At 37.4% G+C, this 6,115-nt stretch overlaps 1 pseudogene; it reads right to left on the bottom strand.

The window, feature by feature from the left end:
• Positions 1-4,641: 4,641 nt before the first annotated feature.
• The window catches only part of LOC101715417 (tudor domain-containing protein 3 pseudogene), a 50,025-nt pseudogene continuing 48,551 nt past the window's right edge, over positions 4,642-6,115 (bottom strand).

The following is a 6,115-nucleotide window of genomic DNA, read 5'->3' as shown; positions in this document are numbered from 1 at the left end:
ACTCCTTACAAGCTTTCTAAAGTAAGTTTTCTGAAAAAAAGGAGGAGAAAAATTTCTTTCCTTTCCTTCTTTTGGGGAAGTGAAGGTTCTTGTTTATTTCTTAAAGATAATCAACTTTGTTGAGGTATAATTTGCATCCAGTAATGTCATTTAAATATACAATTTACATTTTGATAATGTATATACCTATGTAACCATCCCAATTCAAGATATAGACCAGTTCTGTCTCCAAGAAGTTCCCTAGATCCCTCTGGGGTCACTCTCTCTCCTACAACACCCCACTTTCCAACTGTGGCAGTTTTGCATGGTTTTCTTTTTTCAGACCTATTATAGTATAATTGACAAAAAATTAAATATATTTGGGTTGTGTAACTTGATGTTTTGATATATATATGGATTGTGACATGATCATCATACTCAATCTCATTGGCATATTCATCACCTCATATAGTTACTTTTGTATGTATGTTAAGCTTTTTATTTTAATTTGTTTATACAAATTTTATTTGTTCTTACAGTGCCTATGAGACAGAGACCACTATAGGGACAGAGGATAAACACTCATGGTCCTTGAATCTATTACTCATTATAAAGCATGATTTGTGTTTCCTTTGAAGCAGGCAGGGACTTGAAACCTTTTGCTGAAAAAAAAAGTGATTGTTCATTTGAGCCTACAAAAAGTTTGACCTTCATTTCATATGTGTCTCCTTCATTACCTTAAAATTTTGCCTTCATAAAGGGAAGCTAACCATTAGAGAGTGACTGCTTAAAAGCTGTCAATGCAAGGTTGATTAGCCTTAAATTTTCATAATGGACCTCCCCTTTCAAGATTGAGGATACCAAGATAAGAGATTTACAGGGCCGTTCAACTACCAGTGAGTGCCCAGGGGTCTCTAATATTATGCTAAACCTACAGTCACCAGTTACCTTGATTCCAGAACAGACTGCCAAAATTGAAATCATCCCAAGTAGAAACAGTCATCTTGATATAGGGCACCAATAATCTAAAATAAATAAGTAAGTAAGTAAGTAAGTAAATAAATAAATAAATGATACAGTGCAAGAAATCCAAATGAGCAAAAAATAATCCAAACAAGGGAAATATTGTAACTCCCAACCTGCCAGATATCTGAAATATGAGTTCATGTTCTCTAAAATTGAAGAATGAATTCTAGGAACAAGGGAGGCTAAGAGTAGGAAAAATTTATTGAGAGAAAGATAGGGGGAGCAACAGACGGGGGATTGAAAAGTGAATTACCCACCCATCCCACTTTTTAAAGGTGTTTTATCGGGCAAATCCATGATGTGAGGCAGGTACAAAGTAAGGCAAAAGTATAAGACACAATGGAAAATTACAAGGTGGACATGAGGTGGGACAAACCATGATTGTAGCAGACATCTTTGCCCAGTACTAGTGGGCTATGCATGGCACCTGCTTCTTGCTTTCCATAATTTGGCTACAGTGTTTTGTATTGGGAGTCAGACTAAAGCTCTATGTGACTCAAATGGGCATGTCAAATGGTGGACTAGGCAAGTATAGCCCCTCCCTTAATGGGTGCCACAGAAACCTAGGCCCTGGTCTGTGAAGTGGCAGGGCTCTGCTGAGTTATGTGCAGCTGAAATCAGCCTTATCCCAATTAAAATTCTTTCCCCTGAATTATGGCTTTTCACTCACCTGATAGGTTGCTTACTAATCGAACCAGTCCCAGTACTGGTTTCTTCTGTCTAAGCAAGATAAGCAATGCCTACTCTCTAACACCCCTGTCTGGCACCATCATGGTAGGTGTTCCACAGTATTTCACTAGATGCCTTCAAAGCATAGCTGGCTCCCTATTACTTCCCATGATTGTATTCAACAAATACTGGATGTGCTTGGGGACCTTTTTCTTTCTTGCGTAGAGCAGCTCTAATCAGGTCCCAAGACCCAGCTTCTTCTCTCTGTCTAGTTTCCTGTCTTTAGTTTGTAATTTGCCTTGGGCTGTAGTGGGTCACAGGAGGCCAGAACACACTGCAGAAGTTCTGGCAATGTCCCCTTCCCTGTTCTCTAAACCTGATCAACCAGTAAGATTACAAGTACAGTCACCCAGGCAATACGGATTAAACCAGAATCAAATGGGAAAACAAGTCATGTACAAGGAATTTCTGGAAGGGAAATGGGCTAAGGAGATTGATACCAATTTAGAATATCAATCTTTGCTATTTATCCCTAGGGGAAGTAAGTTGGGTACATTGTTTTTCTCTTTTTATAATGCTAACCAATGAGTGTGTCTGGATTGTTTTTCTATGCAGAGGGTCCAGCTTTGTCTGATGGCCTTATAATAATTTCTAACTAACTTAGCTATTTGCAATAATCTCATGGAGACTGATTGAGCAATATGGTGTTCTTACAGACAGTCTTGAAAAACCAGAACTGAGATGACGATCAACCAGGGCCTAACCCACCCAATCACTTATTAAAAGTTGTTCCCTTCTTTTTGTTGGCAGGACAGTCTGATTCTCTCAGTTAGAGCTATCACCTCTGTAGCTTCTCAAGCTGAAGACCCTATTTTCTTTAACTTGCTAACTTAGCCCATGCCACTCACTGACATAGCCCGAAATATTTTTTGCAAAGATATTACAAATCTGCCTGGGCTGAGTTGGCAAACCTCAGATCCCGTCCATGACAATCATATGTTGCTTTCTTTAAGAATTACCATGCTAAACTGAGAATAGTGGCACACAGCTATAATCCCAATACTTGGGAGGCTGAGGCAGGAGGATCACCTGGAGTTCGAGGCCAGCCTGGGCAACCTAATGAGTTCAAGCATAGCCTGAACTGCATAGTGAGAGCCTGTTTCAAAAAACAAACAATATATTTATATATTTATATATATATATATATATATATATATATATGATAACAATAAATTCTGACAACATTGAAAGCCGTTGTTTCTCTTTTCAAATTCCCACATTGTTTCTCATTGATTTCTAGCTTAATATTGCCCTAATATTGAAATGGAATGTCTGGTAGCTTTGATATTAATAAGCTGTTGATTTTTAGGCAATTTTATTATATTCTCTGAACTATATTTTAAAAATTAGGATGCATTTGTTTAACGTGAGAGCATGTATCTGGATAAATATATATAATCTTTGTGGAAAATAATGAAGAAAGACATTGGGTCTATCTGAGGGGCCCTTAGTTTGTTTAATCATCACAGTGAACATTGGCTTATGGAAATGGAATTATTTTAAAATTGAGATTGGTGGTATAGTCAGAAGCTCAGGAAGGAGTCAAACTTCTTAGGTCACAATTACATCAATATTTTGAAATGTTAATTTAAATTATATTCTATTATTATTTTATTATTTTAACAATTAACAGCTAAAATTATGTATTGTGTATAACATGATGTTTTGATGTCTCACATGCACTGTGGAAAGACTAACTCTAGATAACATTCACTCTCAGAATTTTTAAATGATAAAATATAGACCCCTTGAACTTATTCTTCCTACCTAACTAAAATTTTGGATGCTTTGACTAACATCTCCCGTGTCTCCTTCTTAGCCACCACAGCCCTTGGTAACTACCATTTTAGTCTCTACTTCTATAATACCATCTTTTTAAGACCTTACATATGAGAAAGATCTTACAGTATTTTACTTTATGTGTTTGGCTTATTTCACTAATATATTTCCTCTAGATTCATCTATTTTTCTTGTAAATGACAGAATTAACTTCATTTTTTATGGCTGAGTCATATTCCAGTGTATGAATATTGAGACTGTGTGAATTTGAAATTTTCTGTATCCAGTCATCCATTGATGGACATTTAGGTTGTTTCTATTTCTTAGCTAATGAAAATAGTACTACAATGAACATGGGAGTGCACATCGCACTTCAACATACTGATTTCATTTTCTTTGAGTATATGTATGTATGTGTGTGTGTATATATATATATATATATATATATATATATATATCTCCTCAGTAGTGATATTGCTGGATCATATGGTAGTTCTATTTTTAATTTTTTGAGGAAACTCCATACTATTTTTCATAATGGCTGTAGTGTAGACAGCTAGGTTAGAAAACATTATAAGATAGTTAGACAGGATGGACTCTCTGCTCATAAAACACAATTACTAAAGGCCAGGATTCAAGGAAAAGAGGAACTACTATACCCACATGCTTCCCCTAGGGATGAATAGCAGTAATTGATATTTTAAATGGGTATCCATCACCTTGGGTGGGGACCAAACCCTCCCTAGCCCATTTCTTCCCAGAAAATCCCTATTCATTCCATGTATACTTGCTACATGACTTGCTTCCCCATTTGATCCCCATTTAATCAATATTACCTAACTGATTATACTTGTTGTACTCTTACTGGTTGATTATAGTTTTGTCCCAACTCATATCCACCACTGGATTAATATTACTTAAGTGACTATACTTGTAATCTTATTAGTTGGTTATAGTTTTGTCCCACTTTGAACCCACCTTACCTTGTGGCTTTGCTCAATAAAATTCCTTTGAGAAGTGGGGTCAGCAAGCTACCAACTTTCTGGATCCCTTTCTCTCTCTTTTAGACAGAAGCTTTCTTTCTCTCAATAAATCCTTCCTACTCTTAACCTCCATTGTTCCTAGAATTCATCCTTCAATTTTACCTCTACCTCTTGGAGGTGGACCTGTAACGGGTTTCTGTTTATTGTTGTTAAGCAGTACATTCAATGCTGCTTCTAAGTTGTTGCCATTATCCATAAGAGCTTGCCTTGATGCATCCTTACTGAAACCCATTTCTGTTATGTGCTTCAGTGCTTTCTCATCAACCAATTCTCTATAGACACCTTCATGTTTCCCTTCCAATCTGGTTGATTTTTCTTTCTGTAAAACTTCTCTACCTCGGTTACCAACAGCATTCATGTTGAGATTACTTCTGGCACCACCCCCTGCTCCTCCAAAGGTCTTGGTTTCTTTGCTCTTCGCAACTTCTGCAATAGCAGCAGTCCTTTGCTTTTCAAATTCATCATTATCATTTGTAGGTTTGACAGGCATTGTAACTTGTAAGGTCTTTATTCGATCAAGTTCTCTGCTATCTACTTGAACATGAGATGCACACTTCTGTCCAAAAGGTACAAAAGGAGGTGGTCCACCTTCAGTTCCAATGTTGCTTCTATTGTGTTTTGATAAGCTTCTCTGTAACTGCCATTTCTCAATAAGGTGTTCCACTTCACCACCAAGAACTGTGGTGTTAGAGTCATCCAAGAGCAGGAATCCATTTTTTATATCAACAATGCCTGACAGCTTGACTTTAGTTCCAGGTGGTGTGTTCAGGCTTATTTTTGACATATAACTAACTAAATTCTACTGCTGTGCAACTTATATGACCATCTGTCATCTGCAAGCACAGGATCCTTGGTGCAGCCTGAGATTCTTTGTTATCCTTTGGTGCAGCAACATTTCGAATTTTTTGAATTTGCAAAACACATGGACCTTCAAGCTTTTCTACCTTTCCACCACTGCTGATGTCACTGGGAAGGAATTTCTCGCCAATTGTTCTCAAATCTGTATTGAGAGCAATAAGGATGATGTCATTTATATTGACTTTGTCAGGAGAACTTGTGCAAGCTTCAGTCCCTTCATCCGAAAGATACCAACTGGCCTGGGACAACAACGTGCCGGGACCTTGGCCGTCACAGCTGCCTGGGCCAGGGGCGATAGGGGGATGGGGTTGGGGCAGGAGGGATACCTCCTACTTGAGACCCAAAAAAGAAGAAAAAGGAAAAAAAGAAAGAAAAAAAGAAAAAACTCCTCCGGTCGGCCCCACGACTGGGCATCTTCTTCCTTTAATTTTAGAGAACGTGAAGTTGGTGTGTTGGACATCTACCATGTCAGGAATTACAATATTTTCCTTATATTTTTTAGAAGTTCATATATCATTCAACTATATCATCTGTACTAATTTTCACTTTTCCATACAGAGTGCATGAGTCCACTTTTCAAGTCCTTGCCAGTACTTACTCTCTTTTGTCTTTTTAAATAGTAGTCATTCTAATAAGTGTGATGGTTATATCTCATGTGGTTTTGATTTCACCTTCCCTGATGATTAGTGGTGTTGAATATT

The sequence above is a fragment of the Heterocephalus glaber genome, unplaced genomic scaffold (genome assembly GCF_053883595.1).
Source record: "Heterocephalus glaber isolate CG9 unplaced genomic scaffold, H.glaber_assembly_v1.0 deba00001553, whole genome shotgun sequence".
In the NCBI taxonomy this organism is placed as follows: domain Eukaryota; kingdom Metazoa; phylum Chordata; class Mammalia; order Rodentia; family Bathyergidae; genus Heterocephalus; species Heterocephalus glaber.
This window is presented reverse-complemented; position numbering and strand designations above follow the sequence as displayed.